This window comes from Serinus canaria, chromosome 1A, assembly GCF_022539315.1.
Source record: "Serinus canaria isolate serCan28SL12 chromosome 1A, serCan2020, whole genome shotgun sequence".
Classification (NCBI taxonomy): domain Eukaryota; kingdom Metazoa; phylum Chordata; class Aves; order Passeriformes; family Fringillidae; genus Serinus; species Serinus canaria.
In genome coordinates, this window is record NC_066314.1 from 5,913,181 (window position 1) to 5,931,142 (window position 17,962).

Genomic DNA, 17,962 nt, shown 5'->3' on the forward strand with positions numbered 1-17,962 from the left:
AAAGGAACTCTGTGCTGCAAAAAACAGTTAACATGTCTCTGGTTACATATGGAGTCACAGGGGCTGAGAGGGAGCTCAGATCACCTTGTTCAGCATCTCCCCTCCATAGTTCAGGATGAGAATTGTTATTTATTGTTATTAATAAAATATTGAAGGGCTTGGACATATTCCAGAGATTATGGTAGTAGGTATGATAATGGATTCCAGTACTGTTAGAGTGTTGCAGACAGAAGCCTGTAACACAGTTGTCCATTGCTCCTCATATCTTCCTGTGAACTGTGGGTATCAGCAGCTTGTCCCCCACAAATCCTGATTTTCCACCATCAGTTCAACTCCCAGCTCTAGGGAGTTTTGTTGACTGCAGGGAGGATGAGCATGGGTTGGGGTGAAAGGCAGTGTTTTGCCCCAGCTGTACTTTCCAGGCTGGTGTGTTTGTTGGGAAGTCCATCGTTGTGCTCAGAGCTGGGCTTTTACCAGCACTGGAGAAGTTCAGCCATGGATTTAAAGACTTGACAACTTCAAAAAAAAAGGGGTTCAGGTGCTCCTCTGGATAATCAGTTGCAGCCCTCCAGGTGAATTTTTTTTTAATGTCCAGTCTGAGCCTTGAAGCAGCATTTTCTGGCCTTTCCCCCTTGTTCCATTATTTGGCATGATCAAGAAAGTTCAGCTCCATTATCTGTGTAACTCTCTTCTAGCAGTCACAGGCTGCATGTAGACCACACTTAGATTTCTCTGTGCTAGACTGACAAGCCCTGCTTCCTCCACCCTCCCTCTAGGTCATGTTCCCTGGGTAACCATTTGGCATCCTTCCAGTAGACCAGTTCCAGTTTCTCCACATCCCTTTTGTACTGGTTGTGCCAAAACTGGGCTGTATCCTAAATATGGCTTCACCAGATTTGAGCAGAGGAGAGCAAAACAGGCCCCCCCTGTGCTGGCCTGTGAGTAGTGCTCAGTGTGTGTTTTGTCTGCTCTGTGATGAGAGTGCACTGCTGGCTTGGATTCAGCCAGGCATCCCCTGGGAGCCCACTTCCAGCAGGACTGTGCTCTGCCACTCTACTCCTCACTTGTACTGGTATCCTGTACTGGTTATTCTTCCCAGGTGAAGAAACTTGCATTTCTCCTTGGATCATGGTTGGTTTGGATTGAAGCCAGGCCATTTGGGGTGTCAGCCAATGCCCCAGTTTTGCAGAATCTGCAGATTTGCTGAGGATGTGTTACTGATGGCAGTACTGGATGAAAGGAGTCTTGGTATCAATCCATGGTGATCAACATGGGATGACCTCCCAGCAAACACATTTTTTCTGAAGTTCAACATAGCCAAATCATGAGGGCTCATCCTTAAATAGACATCTAAGCAAGACCATGTGGATCACAGTAGGGATGGCCCTTTTTTCTTTGTTGACAGTAGAAGCAGCCTAAAGGGCTTAGTGCAGACTTGGATGTCTTAAGTTAGATCAAATTAATCCTACCTATGGCTACTAAAAGTCCAGATGTGGAAATATCAGTTATACAGTTCCACAAAGCAAGTCCCTTTTCCATCTACAGGTTCAAAAGAACAAAATTTTCATTTCTGCTACAAGTTTTAATTTTAAGAAGGGAAACTTAAACTGTAATTGACCATTACACTGTTTCATATTGAATGTGAAAAATGTGCATCAGCACTAGGTGTTTTAAAAATACAAATTTTTATTGTTACCACCAGGAAAGATGGGTAAGTTTTTTACAAACTCACTTAGTTTATATAGTTTAGAAACTGTTATGAGCAATGGTGAGATGGAAGAGTTAAATCTGGAGCCCAGTAACCTTCATCATGTCCTTTCCAATGCAGTAAGATGCTGCACTTAGACTCTGTTCCCACATGCCACTCTAAAAGCATTAGGAAAGAGTAAATTGTTTTTAAAAATATTTATATTTAATGGCTATCTTGCAACTACTCAGCAAATCTCAACTGGCTCTTTTGTTCCAGGCTTTTAGAAATAAGTACATTATCTGATTTTTGCAGAACAGTGCCCTTTCCAGCTAACTGCAGTAATAAAATGGTTTCACTGGCCATCTTAAAGCATGAGTGACAGTTTAGATAAGCACATTCTTTCAGATATTCAGAAATTCTTCTACAGTTGATTGCCATCTACAGAGTTTGGCATTATTATTAGCTGCATTCAGATCTTGAAGAGAAAATATATTTTGTTTTAATTCAGTTTTCACAATATTTGTACAATTTCATGTAGTAAATTATGTAATAATAGAATTATAGGATCATCCTAGATTGGTTTGGGTTGGAAGGGACCTTAAAGACCATCTAATTCCAACTCCATGGCAGAGACACCTTCCACTAGACCAGGTTGCTCTTGACACTTCCAGGGATGGGGCATCCACAGCTTCTCTGGAAAACATGTTCCAGTGCTTCACCATCCTCAGATTAAAGAATTTCTTCCTAATACCCAATCTAAACCTACCCTCTTTCAGTTTCAAACCACTCTGCTTTGTCCTGTCACTAGTGCTTTTGTAATTAGCAATCATCACTTCTAAAAATGTTGGTATCCACAGGAACATTTCCCTCTTGGTTGAACACTAGACAGAAAAGCTTCAGAAGGTTTTATAACATTCCTACACTGGCCCCTGAAGACTGACAAAACAACTTAATTTTTCATTTCTGACTTGCATGGGCTTTTTATTTTTGCCTACATCTGCCCTTATTGTTTAATTTAATGGATTTACAGGCTATTCCTGGGAAACAGAGCAGTTCAAGAATTGTTAATTAAGTACTACAGCCAAGAAGCAGCAAATCAAATGATAGATTGGGAGCCTTACCACTGTGTTTATCTGCTGCCTGAGGGAAGAGTTTGTTCCAAAATAGCAAGGATGCTATCCCTTGTCACCCCCTCCATTTTTATTAAAGAATCTCTCTGCAGAGAAGTATGCCAGGTAATTAGCCTAGTTTCAAGTCACCCTAACAGCATGTGGCTCTGGAAACAAAGTGCAACTCCATCTGCACACAGCCTCTAGGATGCAGCTTATCCTTGGAAAGGACCAACAGGGACACATTTTTTATCCGTATATACAGGAACAGCTGGAATGGAAACCAGTCATGATATGCAAGCAAAGAATTGCCAGCATGAATGGAATGAACTGCCTCAGAGTCCATGGAGGCCTTAGAATGGCTTTGAGACATTACCTGGAAATTTTAGAGAATATACAAAGGCAAAATCTAGAGGATATGATTGTTTTACTTGGGATATAGCTTCAGGCTCCCCTCATGAACAAGGTAAATGAAAAGCCAGAGAGCAGTGACAACACAAGGCACAAGACTATTCCTAATTCATGGACCAGGCAATGACCTGCCTCACCACATCACCTGGGGAATATGTACTGAAAGTAGAGTTAAACAAAAGACATGGATAATGGGCAAGGTATTTATACCCTCTGTGCTCCACAGAGCCCAAGAACAGCTTATATAAGCTTTTATATAAACTTCATGGAGTTTCCTTAAGGCCACCCAACCAGAATTCAGCAGCCTGTGTAAGAATTAGTTTGAGGTTGGTTTGAAGTAATCTCCTGTAGCTATGGAGGAGAGAGCTTGAAAATGTCCTACAAAGGTCCAAAAAGCTGGGTGTAGTTAACATTAAAAATACATGGCTACCTCAGTGGCAGGAGTCTGCAGCAGACTTTTTACCACCTAGCTCATGATTTGTGAGCATTTGGATGGCAGCAGCGTGTCCTTCACAGAATTGCCTCTGGGTAATTCCTGTGTTGTCATTCCTGTATTGCAGATGGGGAAATTGAGGCCAAGTGTGCTGTGCTGAGGTCTCCTGGTGAGCCCGTGGCACTGTAGCAGTGGCACTCGGAGTGCTGACACCTGCTCCTTGTATTTCTTCAGCAACAAAGTTTTTGGTAAAATCAGCAGAAATGCAGGATGCCGGCATGCCCTGAAGTGACTGCAGAGGCTTCTGAACAGGAATTATGAGCTACTGCATCAAAGGCCTCTTGCTTGACATTTATTGGCTTTTTGATGAATGTTGGGGTAATTCTACTGTCAACAGTTTCTCATTAGAAGCCTGGCAATGTACTTTCTGACCATTATCTTTCTCAATATCACACTGTGTTGCTACAAAGAACAGGGGTTTTATGTAAAACCCATCTATCTCTGTAGCTGCAAACTTTTCTAATAATTCTACATTTAAATAATCTCATGGAAATGCTGGCTGCTGTATCTGAGCAATAAGGAGACTAGACAAATGGTTAAATTTCCATGAAGACCTAAAGCTATAGGACAAATTTCATACTGCAATGAGTAGGATTCATTTGTCTTGATTCCACTGGCACTGCACCTCAATTATACTTATTCTGAATTTCACTGCTGAATAATGCATTCCCCTCCTGCTTTACGCTTGCAAAGGAAGGAAAAACCATCAAAGCTGTACCTTCTCACTCTCCACAGTATGATGTACCACCTCCTGGCTGCTTATGGTCAATATTAGGAATTATTTTTGTCAAAACCATAGATTTTCTAAAAATAAAATAGTAGAAATATACCCCTAATACCACTGTGTATTTGGAAAGGGGGAAAAGAGTTAATTCAACTTTGATATGTCCAACTGTAGTAATTTTCATGCTGTGAGTTTTAAAGCATTAACATTTATTTGAAGTATTTGTATCCTGGAGTCATGATAGTGGGAACATCATAGGGCTATTGTATACTTTATTGATTATGGTTGTTATAGACAAAGAAATTTAAACAGAACCAGATGATAAAATAATTAATGGAATTTCTACTGCTAGAATGGGTTTGATTCACGACTAATGTTCATAAGCTACTTAATATGACAGCCTTTAATTTTCCCTCCTAGAGGCAGGATGGTGTTTTCAGCCTGCCAAAACCAAGATTTTTAATGTTGTAGACTCTAACTAAAAACAACCTTTCCCACCAACTCTTTAGCCTCACTTTGATGGCAGTGCAGATTAACCTGCTGGATTTAACACAGATTTAGGTCTCCATCTCATCCACCAGTCCTGCTGAGGGAGCAACCCCTCCCAAAAATGCAGCACAGGTATGGAGGGCAGAGTCTGAGTCTGTCATTCGGCTCGTTGGAGCCTCGTCAGGAGCCCCATGATGTAATGGGCCATGTCTGAGGCAGCAGAAGCAGCTCTGCTTCCTGAAGGATTTTTTAAGGACACATTCCCTGCAATAAGGGAATGTTGACATTCAGGCTGCCTCAGCTGCTGATGACAGAGAAGGCGTGAGTTCTTCCAAAGTGGCACTCAGGTTTTATTCCAGACCTGTCCTCCTATAAACAATTACAGTGGATGAAATCATGTTTGGAAAGATGAGTGATGTTTTCCCTGTCCACTCTGCCCTGTCAGCATCAAGGATAAAGTGAAATATATACCTGCTTTGGTCGTCTCCTCTTCCTGGCCCAAAATCATTCTCAGTGTAGACAGTGAGTGATGCTTCTGGAAAGAAACAATAAAGAATTAGTAAATCATATATAGAATATAGGGGAAAGGAAAAAGGAAATGAACACATGAAGTCATTCTTCTAATGTGGTCTTCAGTCTAGATATGGATATTTTGTTTCTAGTACCTGTTTAATGAAATATACCCTTCATGCCAATAAAACTTTATCATCTGTTAAGGGAGTTAATCCTATTTTTAAAAATCCTCATTCTGAAGGTTAGGATATTGTATAAATATAGACATGGTGAATAATTCCAAGTTAATCTCCCTTCTCTTTTAGGACCTAACTAGTGTGCTTTTTCTTTTTTTGTTTATTGATTTGGTTCTAAGACCTCAGTGTGAAGTCAGAACTTTTGTTCTGTTTTTTTTCTCTCCCTCCTTGAGGGTTAATTTTTTTTTTAATGAATGCTAAGATTCTTACATGACTAAACTACTCATTCTTACATGGGTCCACAAATCTGAGACATAACAGATAGAAGAGCAGGGTAATGAGAGAATTTGGCTCTCTGAGAGAAGGCCCAGCAAGAGAAACACTGAGGTGCTCTCCAAAGCACCCATGCAGAGGACTGAAAAACTGATGCAATTTACCCCTTTTTCATTGGAACCATGCAAAGATGACAGCCCTTTATTCATTAGCCTGGGAGTATTATTAATTATCAATACTATTACTTATTTTTACAATTGCTATAATTCAAGCTGTAATGTATTTAATAAAATGACAGCCCTAAAGTTCAGGAATTTAGATTTTGATAACTCCTTCCCACTAACAGGCTTGGAAAATGGTCTGAATCACTGAAATCAGAAGCCCTTCCTGCTTGAAATGGGGAATAACATTTATCTAGCAGTAAGAGAAGACTTCATCCTTTTATAGAGCCTATGAAAAAACACTTAGTCCCTTCTATGTACTCATCACAGTAAAATGGAAGTTGTCAAAGATAGAAGTCCTTTTTCTTTGCTGTCTGTGGATGTTCCCATAAGCTTTTAGTCTTTTTCCACATGAGCATTTATTCAGAGCAAGCAGCCCAACAATATTTCCATTGACAGCCTGAAATCTTTATGAGGTACTGGATGGTTGAAATGCAACACCAATTTATTCAGTGCTCATAACAAATGCAAACACTCAATTTACCACAGGAAAAGTCAGTAAAGAGCTCAGTGGCAGTTAATAGGCTAAAACCCCACCTGTTAAATGTCCTAGACCTTTCTGACCTATTCACTATAATATTTAAATATATTTCTGTATGTAATTCATTAGATAATTCTGAAACATAAATGAAAGGGAAAAAAATGTGAAGCCCTGGACAAAACAAAAAATAACAGAAAAAACAAAACCAAAACAAATAAAAAACACTGATTGACTTCCTGGCTTTCTCACAAAACTCCACTATGACCTTGGGCAAACTGACAGAGACAGAAAAGGAATGTGACTGTCCAGTCCAACCTTCTGCTTTCACAGGTCATTGCTTCTGCCTGCTTTACCCCCAAAGAACATCTGAATTTGGGTGAGCTATAGAGTTATCTAACCTCATGATGAAAAAATATTGACAAGCAAATAAAAAAAGAAGATGCCAACAGTGTGATCCATTCTCCTTGCAGTCAGGACTTGTGGTTTACTTCTGCTTTGAATTAACCTGACTTCCAGCAGGGAACCAGAGCTGCCTTTTTGTGGGCTCAGGTAGACCTTTCAGTATCTTGTGGCTTATAGGTAAAATAGGCTTGATCACTGGGTTTTTTCACTATATTTTATTTGAGTCGTTCCTGTACACCACAACCTCTACAGAGGAAATTTGGCTCCCATTCCCCATACACTCCATGCCTTGCACAACCACTCACACTGGACTTGGCTTTGATGGGGGATGATTGATATGTGATTGACTGAGTGATTGACTGACTGATGTGTAGCATCTAAATTACGGCAGTGAGAACGGGCTTTAAAGAAATCAAGCAATGAACCCCAAAAATCTCTGTCTGAGGGAGGATCCTTCAGTGTTCTGCATATCCCTGGTTTGCCGTGGAACAGAAAGCACTCCCTTTGCAGTGAGGGCACCGTACCCCGAGCTGTCGGCAGAGGGCAATGGCAGCTCACAGCTTGAAGGCGACTCCCGGGACCTGCGCCAGGCCGGTGCTGCCAGCCCCGTTCTCCTACTGGACTGCTCCCGGGAAATAAGCCCTGTTTTATTCCGAACAGCTCGTGTGAAAATGTACCCCGGGAGCCCCGTAAATCAGGGGTCTAAGCTTTCTTCTCCCACTTTTTCTGCCTTTGCATCCTCACTGATTACACTGGAGGACCAGTTGTAATCTGATTCAAGACAGACAACTCAGTTAAAAATTCCAGGGAGATCTTTGGAAGCAAGAGGAGACCCTGTTGAGCTTTAAGGAATACACCTGTGAGCAATACAGCTGTGTCTGGGCAGCTGGACCATTCTGCTGAGCACAGTTTGGGAAAGACTGTCCTGGCTTTCCTGGCAAGTCTAAATTTTCGATCCAAATGGGTCTGTGTGTTTTGGTTAGAGGTTCTGGATGGAACAAATGATTCAGAAAGACCTTCCAAGGAGGCTGTGTCAGCAAGCCAGGTAGAAAAGGTGAGTGAGGTGTGACAATCATGCCTCCATGCCTCAGGCTTTCAGGAATAGGATCCAGAGGATGGGCCTCCCAGCCAGAGCTCAGCCAGCCAGAATCTCAGTGCTGCCTCTTCCACCCATCTTAACAGGTGAACGAAGTGGCACCATCTCTTCTCTCCATGACTCAGTTTCCCCAGCTGTAAAGGAAGTTCTTAAGTTCTGTGTGACACACTAAAAGCAGTGAATGATAAGAATTAATCAGCTGTGCTACTCACAGCTTGGTGATGAACTAATGTTCTTGTCATTGCTGGCCCAGAGTCTGCTGGGCAGAGAAAAAACTGCTGAAGGTGTCAGTCCAGATGGAGTGTAAATGCCAAAGCACAGGAGGAGCTGTTGAAAAATAAAAATATTCTCTCAAGTCGTCTCCCAGCAGGAACAATATTCCAGTTGCAATGCAGATATCCTACCGAGTCATTGTAGCCCTCAGGCCAGGTGAGCACTCTGCAAGAGTCAGTGAAGGTAATCATTACACCGTTGTAAATATGAACGAATACAAATGCCAGGTGTCTCTATCTGAGCCTCGGTTTTACTCCTGGCTTCATGAAAAGTAAGACAGCATGATCACCTATCATGGGACTGTTAGTAATTGGAATTTCAGGGAACACATGTTATCAGCCAATTCTCCCCAGATTCCCATGCTGTGGAAGAAGAATGGGGGGCATATTCACTATTCAAAGCCACCACAGCGAGGGAAATCTACAACTTCAAACACCAGAAAAGCCAGTACAGTGGGCTGTGCTGCAGCAGCAGAGGAATTCAAACAAACAACACTGAACGACCAGCTCTGGAATGCAGTGAACCCAGCCAGGTCAACAAGAACACCGATAAGGTGGCAAGTGTGGTCCAGCCCAGGCCAAACCTGCAGGAGCCCATGGCAATGGGGTTCAGGTTATGCCAGCTTTGTGCCCATCAGCTTCTGGACAACTCTCACCAGTGCGCTAAGTAGAAGATGTAATTTAACTGCTTTGCCAGATTTCACTACAAAGGCTCCACTCAGACCAGTCAGTTGTGACTCAACATCTTTTCCACCAGACAGCCTCAGCCCTGCTGTACAGGTGTGCTCCCACAGAGCCAGGACAGGGCTGACCTGTACTCTTGGCTTTGTTTTCCTCTCTGCCACTTCTGAGCTTTCCCTGACTGGGAGAAGCTGGTTCAGGCAGGAGCCATTTCAGACTATGTCCATCTGTAGCCACAAATATTGAGCCACCATCAGAGACATCCCTAAAAGCAAACAACTGAAATTGCAGATGTTACCTCAGAGCGATAAGCAGCAATGACAAAGACCTGACAAGACAGTATTTTAAGCCAGAAATGTGCTAAATAAATACTTTTGCAGCCGGTTTTGAATCTTTTCTTCAACAAAGTTAAAGTGCTGGTTTTCAGAAAAAACTTACATAATATCAGTTTTAAGCGAAGGGGTTTTTTTCCTTCCTAATTACAAAGAAATTTTAAAAGGTTTAAATGAAAGTTTATGCAAGCATTTCCATATAAATTTAAAAAAAAAAACCCAACAAAACAACAACAAAAAACCTCCATCAAAACACTTTCATGTGGACAGAGAGTTCCTGTTGAGGTGGTGGTTGGTTGCATGGAGGATACAAAAATAGCTGGTAATTTAAGTTTAGACGGGATGCCATTAAGAAATCAGGTGCTAATGAGACTTGGACTGAATCACAACTGCCTGTGGCTATTCCATGACAGCTCTTACAGGAGGTGTCTCCAGCAGCCATGAGTCAGATTCCTGCCTCTGCAGGAAACTCCCTACAGAGAAGCTGCCAGGTATGACCTTAAAGGCAAAGCAACCAGGGTTTTCTCAGGCTTTAGCGCTTCAAACTGCAAGAACAGGTCACAGAGGCAGCTTGGAGTGAGCGTGGATAACAGCAGCCTGAGAAGTCTCTGTGCACTGGCATAAGCAGGAACCAGCAGCACTGCAAAGGTACAACAGATGGCTGTGAGCCAGGTGTGTTCCTGTTGGTCCTTGAATTGATGTTGGCTCTTCCACTCTTGTGATCTTGAACACAGGCCTAGAGGACAGACTCTCCACTGCCTGAATTAAAATCTTACCCTCAGTTACCCTAGGCAAGGTTAATGACTATAATTTATTAAAAGGTCTATAATGACTTGTTAAATGATGTTGAAAATGGTAGTTGCATGAAAACAAGTTACAAAGTGTCCTGACAAACAACATTTGCCCTGTACTTTCTTTTAAATGGAACATAGCAGTTAAAAGAAATCCATTTGTCACTTTTGGGGGCCAAGACCAATGTATTAGCTATATACATTTGCATCTACCATACACATCCAGGTGCCCTATGCTGTTCTGTTTGTTGGTACCTCAAATACAACTGTGTGATGGTTTCCTTCCCATCATCTCCATTCCACGGACTTGACAAGAACAGCACCCACAGCAGAGTCTGCATGGAAAGCACCAAGTGAACCCACTGTGAACCACCTCTCTCAAGGCTGTGGCCCTCTAGCAATGTGCTCCCAGTGAAGCAGCACCCTTCCTTGTGAGAACCAGGAAAGGATCCATAGGCAATGCCTCACAAGAGGCAGGGCTGGCAGGAGAGGAAGGTACACAAGTGACCTCACCTCTTCTGTCTGTACTGATGTTATTCATAAAACACTTTCATAGCTATTGAAGAAAAACTTGGTATGACAGACTGGCAATGTTTCTTTGGTATTTAGCATTTGCAAAGGCCCCTGCATGGCTGGGAATCAAAAAAGCCTCCAACGTTCAAATTATTTCTCCTGTTCCCAGGGTCATTCTCTCTCCCTACCCTGTTGCAAATCTCCTGATATCCTGTGTCTGAAGCTCATGTTGCCAGCCAAAAATGATATCCAAGCCCAGAACTAATTGTCTAAGCTCCTTCTATAGTTATAAAGAGGAAGAAAAGCTTCAAAAGATCAAAATCCCCGAAATGCTGGGAGGTACAGATCTGCCTACCTGCAGCTGGTAGGGAATGGATGTCTCAGAGCACTTGACCTTCATCAGGGAACTACTCAGGAGCTGAAGCCTGACATATTGTCCTAAGAATAGGAATATTTTCAAGAGTAGAACAGGGAGACTGTTGAAATTCATAGAAGTTTTTAGAATAATTTTTTTCATGTTATTTGCACTTATATGTAGTGACTTTGCACTTACTTAAGGGTCTTGATATTGCTCTTAGCTTGATATAAGGCTTATTTGAATACTTCTTTTTTTTCTAATTTGGGAAGGCCTCTCCCATTCCAGTTTGAGAGGTGCATGTGGTAGCAGTGTCCTGACTTCAGAACAGACCTGTTAGTGAAAGATCTGGTTCTAGTTGTCCCACTGCCTCTTCCATCTGTCTTTGCACAGCATCAAGGAAGAAAAGGGACAAAAACCCAGCAGTAAAAAACGTGCTTTCATTCCTCACTTTTAAGGGTTTCCTTTTTATGGAGAGACCTCTCAAATTATTTACTATTGCAGCCTGATATTTTTAATGGTACCTTCTTCCACCAAAAGAACAAGTTATTCTGTAAAAAAGCCAGTTCTTTGCTTCTGCCAGCTGCATGCAAGTACAAAATTACAAAGCACTCACTTTGATGAAGTGAATACTTCATTAAACAATTAAGCAATAAGGCAGAACAAAGGCTGTGGTTTCCAGGCCTTGTTCTGTAATTGTATCCTGGAGCATTAGGAGAACCAGTACTCAAACACAGAGTTGCAATTTAGGTTAGGATTATCCTCTAATAGCCTTGTCCTGTGGGATTAGGGGCTTGCCACGATGGGAAGTTATTATCCATCAATGGCAATGTAAAATACATTATTTGTCCCTGAAGATCTGGAAGTGAGGATTTCCATCCCTCTTTCTTCCTTTCACCTTCTTGTTGTAGTGCCTTGAGTAGAAGTAGAAGCTTTTATCTCTGCTTTTACTTTCTGAACCATGATGGGTATCCTCCAATCCAGCTTTTATGGAGGTACAGTCACAGAACCCAAGTTCTCAAGTAAATACCCCTGAGTATCCCGAGACACACTGGACACTCTTGAGGGACACTGAGGATGGAAAATGTGTGAGCCACTCTGTTGGACAAGGTTTATTTGTGCTGAAGTCTTCTGTTCAATCATACAGCACGTGCAGCCACTGGACTGCCACAGAAAACTGAGATGCTCATGAAGAGATAAGGCAGAAGTGGGTTTCGATGGCTGATAAGCAGAGACTGTTTGGATTGCAGATGAAATTTAAATGTCTAAAGTCCATCCACATTCTGCTACAGAAGTCTAAACCCCTTTCCCGCTCTAGTAAAGGCCTGATTCAGCTCCTAATGAAATTACTGGGATTTATTCCACTGACTTGAAGTTGACCCTGGGCAGCGCCCACAAGCCCACCAGAATTCCTTTCCAGAATATCCTGAATGACAGTGGCAAGTCCTTCCCTCAAATATGATCTACAGGGAACCCCTCCTGCTCCCCTCCTCCATAAACCACTCAGTCCTGCTGAAACAGAAAATACAGCTCAAATGCAAAATACAGCTTGCTGTATCGCAGGACACCCTGTCCTTGGGAACTGCAATTAAGATCATTCAGGCACATATCATGGGCCAATGGAATACCATTAGAAGAATTAACTTTCAGTTCTAAAAGAAATCAAATCAGAAATTTAAAAAAAAAGGAAAAACAAAGAGTAAATATAAGAAAAAGAAAAAAGCACAAACCTCAATACCCCAGAGCAATTTAAAAATACAGGTTTATTTCCAAGTATATGTATTTTGTGCTCTCTTGGAACAAAGAGTTTTCGATATTTCTTTGATTCTAGTTGCACTTCTCCCTTTTGGAAATAATATGATTAATATTTAATTCAATTCAGTGACATATGTCCCTGTTCCCCACAGGAAAATAAGATGCATTAATTTCAAACTCACTGACACTGGAAAATAACCAGTTGTTTATAGTCATTGGGACTTATGGGAGAACAAACATCATTAAATGTCAGAAAACATATGTTTTAAATAGCAGAAACCAAGGAACAGCTATTAAAATCAGGCCACCTTTAACCAGATACTACAACACCAGGAGAAAGCTGTTCCATCCCCCTCTAAACAAAACACAGAAAAGGGAAGTATTTGCTCTCAGAGTAGGAACTGCTGAAGGAAAAGATGACAGATTAGATCTAATAGAAGATTTAGGAGCCAAAACTAGAATTTAAATGAAAGTGAGATACTAAGTGCCAAAAATACACCCCAGTTCTCCTTTCTCCCCCCCTCCCCCTAGGTGAACTGCAGACAAAGCCTGAAGGCAGCACAACTCATCAGGGAATTTCCTCTTCCTCTGCAGCCTTCTTCTCGTACCTGCAAATCTTGTCTCACCGGTGAGGTGCACTAACACCAGAAGCAAGGAGAGGAGAGAAATTAGGTCTGAGCTTCTAGATAACTCACTAATATGCCTGTGAGATCAGGCAAGGAAGAGGGACATGGCTTCATGGAGAGAGAGAAGCAGTAAGAAACCACAGTGGGAATAGAGAGAGTTCAGGGGAACGAGGGTCGGTCCTAAGGCATGGGTGGGGTGGGGGTGCTGGCAGAGGGGACTGGGGACAGTGAGCTGGCCACCGCAGTGCAGGGAGGAGAGAAGGTACTGGAGAGGGAAGGGACAGTGTGGAATCTGCATGTCCAGAGGGCAGAAGGAAGACTGTGAAGGTTGGCTGGAGAGATGTTAATAAATACAGCTCACAATGCCTCCAGCTCTGCTTCTGTACAGGCAAAGAACCACAGCCGCCTCAGGGCCATTTCTCAATTAACTTATAACCTGGAAATTAAATATTCTTCTGGCTTAATCACAAACAGGGCTAAACTTAAAGGTGTTCCTAAAGAGTACCAAATAAATACTGACTGTATCTGATCTCCATAGATCCTATCTTGACTGTTTTTCACAGCAAGTGATGGTATCTCAAGTATTTGTCTAGGAAGTGCCCATCTAAAAGACTCCATTGCCTCTGAACCACTAGACTGTTCAAACTCATCTCTCACTCTCCACACATGTACCCTGATCATCCAGGGGAGGGATGGATGGATATTGCTCTGTGCAGCTCAAAGATATTCCTGTCCCTACAGCAGTGGATCTGGTTTCAGATCTGTCTCCCTCATCCTAAAGTTTTTGTCCCACAGCAGTCAGTCCAAACCAAATGCAAAAACATCTGGGTAAAAAAAAAGATACGAACACTTCCCAAAAATCACTGAATCATAGAACAGCCCAGGCTGGAAGGGACCTCAAAACATCATTAAGCCCAGTCTTTCATGGAGAAGGGAACCTTGATGAGATTATACAGCACCGTCTCCAGTCGCGTCTTGAAAACCTCCAGCTCTACCTGGTTCCTTGGGGAGTTTGTTCCAGTGAGTGACTGTTCTCACCATAAAAAATATTTTTCATATAAAGATGAAACCTCTCCTTGAGCAATTTGTACTTATTGCCACTTGTTTTCTCCATGTGGCTCCGTGAGAAGAGAGAGCCTCCACTCTTTGTAGTCACCCTTTAAGTGCTGGAATACTCTGATAAGGTCTCCCCAAAGTCTTCTTCAGGCAGAAAAGACCTAACTGGTTCTGTCTTTCTTCACAGGGAAGGCTCTCCAGAATTTTGATCATCTTGGTGGCCCTTCTTTGGACCCTCTCCAATTTGACTGTGTCTTGAATTGCACAGACCAGGACCAAACACAGTACTCCAGGTGTGGCCTGGCCTCTAATGCGTTCTCAGGTGATGCTGTCGCAGGTGCAGGACCTTGCTTCTTGTCTTGTTAAATAAACCTCATACAGTTCTTGATAGTCCACTCTTCCAGCCCTTCCAGTTGTCTTTGCAAGACTGCTATCACTTCCCACATGTCACCTCACTACCCAGTTTAGTGTCATCAGAAAACTTGGGGAGGGAGCTTTCAATCTTGTCTTGTTTGTTTTAAGCTGTTTCAGTACACGAACCTGCCTGACCACAAAACAAAAGCCACAGAGTTGGGAAGAGGGAGGCAGTACTGACATCTGGGCTGAAATATTTGACTGCTACTGAGTCACAGGCAAAGCACCAAGTTTTGGTTACTGTATGTTCATCTCATTGCTTGGAAATGCATTCCGTGAGCTGGGCACTGAAAAGCAAGCACTGCTGTGACACTAAACCCTACCTTTGGCTCTGGCTGTAAGTGCCAAGCCAAAAAAAGGAAGTGGTCAATCAAGGGGAAAAGTTGTATGAATCAGTCCTAGAGCACATTTCATGGGGGATTACCGATTGTCAACAATAACAGTGACTTGCTGTTGGTACAGTACTTTGTACAACAAGCCATGCTCTTGTCTGGAGGTTTCCCATGGCCACTCTTAGGCAAATAACAAGTCATGATAATACCATGTTAATCACAACACTAAGTCAACCATAATGACTGTAAATGTAACCTGACCTTCACTTTGGCTAAACCCTGTTTCTTTCATGGTTATCTTATATCTCAGTACATATTTATTTCCCTATTTTGTCTATCTGTTGCCTGTTCTTTTACTTTACATACACTGCCTCACACAAGGGGCTCTGAACTTTACCCATGGGGCTTTCTGAACCTACTGAAATTCAAGTAAAAACCAGATAGCTTCCCACCAGTCTATTTTCTTTCTGACTGCTCCATTCTACCAATTCATATCAAATCCAGGACACATACAGAGAAAAAGAAAAGACAGACCCAAAATGAAAACTGTTTGTGGAAAAAGTCCAAACCAGGTGAATAAAATCCTCTTTGATCACAGTTTCTTAGTTCAGTGTGTCTGCTCTCAGCTATTTGCAGTAGCAAATACAATAAGCACATTCTGTGAGAAGAAACACAAATTTTGGCCTATAACATGAAGCAAAGGAGTCAGATTGGCAAGAGGAGTTTTATGAGCATGGGCTTGTTCTTGTTGCTCTGTTTTGGGCAGCATAACCAGAGTAGTGACACTGACAGCTGCATGTGTCACCCTCCACTGAGGCTGCAGGATGATAGAAGAAATTAGAAACGCACATAAAATACTGTTTTGCTACATTAAGTAGCAACCAGAAATGTCAGTATCACATGTTAATTAATGATTAATGCTGGAGGAAGGAGAGGCATACCTGACATATTTTTGAACTGGTATAACGAGTTTTCACCAAGCAGAGGAGGGAAGTTCTCTATAATACACAGTAATGGGCTGTGTACTTGGAACTGTGCTCCATAAATTTCCCCACCTTCAGGACAGAATGTGTCAACACACAGCTGGTCTCCTAGAATAAACTCAGTGCCGGGACTAGTAATCAGTAATGCTGAAGAACGAGGAAAGAGGGAAAAAAATATACAAATGACTATCAAAAGCACAAAAAAACCTCTTTTGGACTTACCTGGGGTAGAAAAATGTTGACAGGGTACATTTTTAATGTGAGATTACACCGGTTATTACAAGGTGTTGAGAGTAAATCAAGAAATAAAGAAAAAACACTGTGGAGTTGATAAAGCCCTGTAACTATAAAATCTTCCTCAGAATGATGTCCTACTTAGTAAGGAGAACTTTAGCTCAGGCAGGTTGAATTAGCATATAATACATTGCAAAAATAATACATTGAAGTTATCTAACATTCCACCTTGATGAATCTCAAAGCACTCTCCCTCTGTGTACTGATGTTCCCACACTGGAAATCTGTAAAGTACATGCTTGCCTTTAAGTATATTCTTGAATTAAATGTTCCCAGAACAGAAGCTCTCCTTAGCTGGGGTGTCCATGCTGTATGCAATAGACACCACTCCCACTTTGCTCCTTGATGAAATAAGGAGCTTTCCTCTCCTGTGCTGTTGTGTAACAGTTATTACACAGGACAAGCATATGATCCTGTACCAAGCTGTTGCCAGAGCCAAGAATAAAAGAGAAAGATGGGATGCATTTAGTCTATCATCAGCAAGCTCTGAACTGGGTCTTCAGTCAAGAGAGACACACAGGACTCTGGTCAGGCTTCACTACAACCACTAGAGACAGGTTTCCTCACAATGTGATTTGTCCAGCCTCTCCACTTGGTGGAAGGTCTCTCTCTCTCTCTTGGCTGTAGAATGACCAAACAGCTTAGATTAGACACCAGCTTTAACAAAACAAAAAAAAATTACATAACTAGAGTCTTAACCATTTGCTTTCCTACCGGACACTGCTCCTGTAGCTTTGGAGAACATTTAGAAAAAGAAGCTACAGACTGGGAATGATCTTACCTTGTCAACCCTCACTGACCCACATTGTACAGCTCCCCCTTCCCTATTCTGTAATGCCATTTATTTGGGTAAGGCCACATCTTTTTGAAACATTTCCATCTTCCACACTTTGAGGTGCTTCTTGTGTTAGGAATATTCCAGCCACCACAGCATGGGTGAAAAATAATGATTTCTGAAAGCAGCTTGAAATTTTTACAGTATAATATGAGTCAAACTGTTAATTTGCTGGCTGCTGTGGCCTTGCACAATGAAGAAAGGAGAGGACACAATCACCAGATAAATACCCATGACTGTGACAATATATTAGTAATAAATAAGAGTACAAATAGGCAATATTTTTTATTGAGCTCTTAAGTATATGGGTGGCACAGATTAACAAGGCAGGTAAACCTTTTCCCCACTGAGGAGGCAGATTCAGGCAATTGTGACAGTGATTTTCTCTTTTACATTCACCATTTCCCAGTAGTTTAATGGAGGGACAAGCCCCTCAGACACCAGATCCAACACAATTTACACCTCACGGGATCATAGAGCCACAGAATGGTTTGAGTTGGAAGGAAGTCTTGAAGAGCATCCAGTTCCAACTCCCTGCAACAGGCAGGGACACCTTCAACTAGACCAGGTTGCTCAGAGCCCCATCCAGCCTGGCCTTGAACACTTCTAGGGATGGGGCATCCACAACTTCCCTGGGCATGAGCG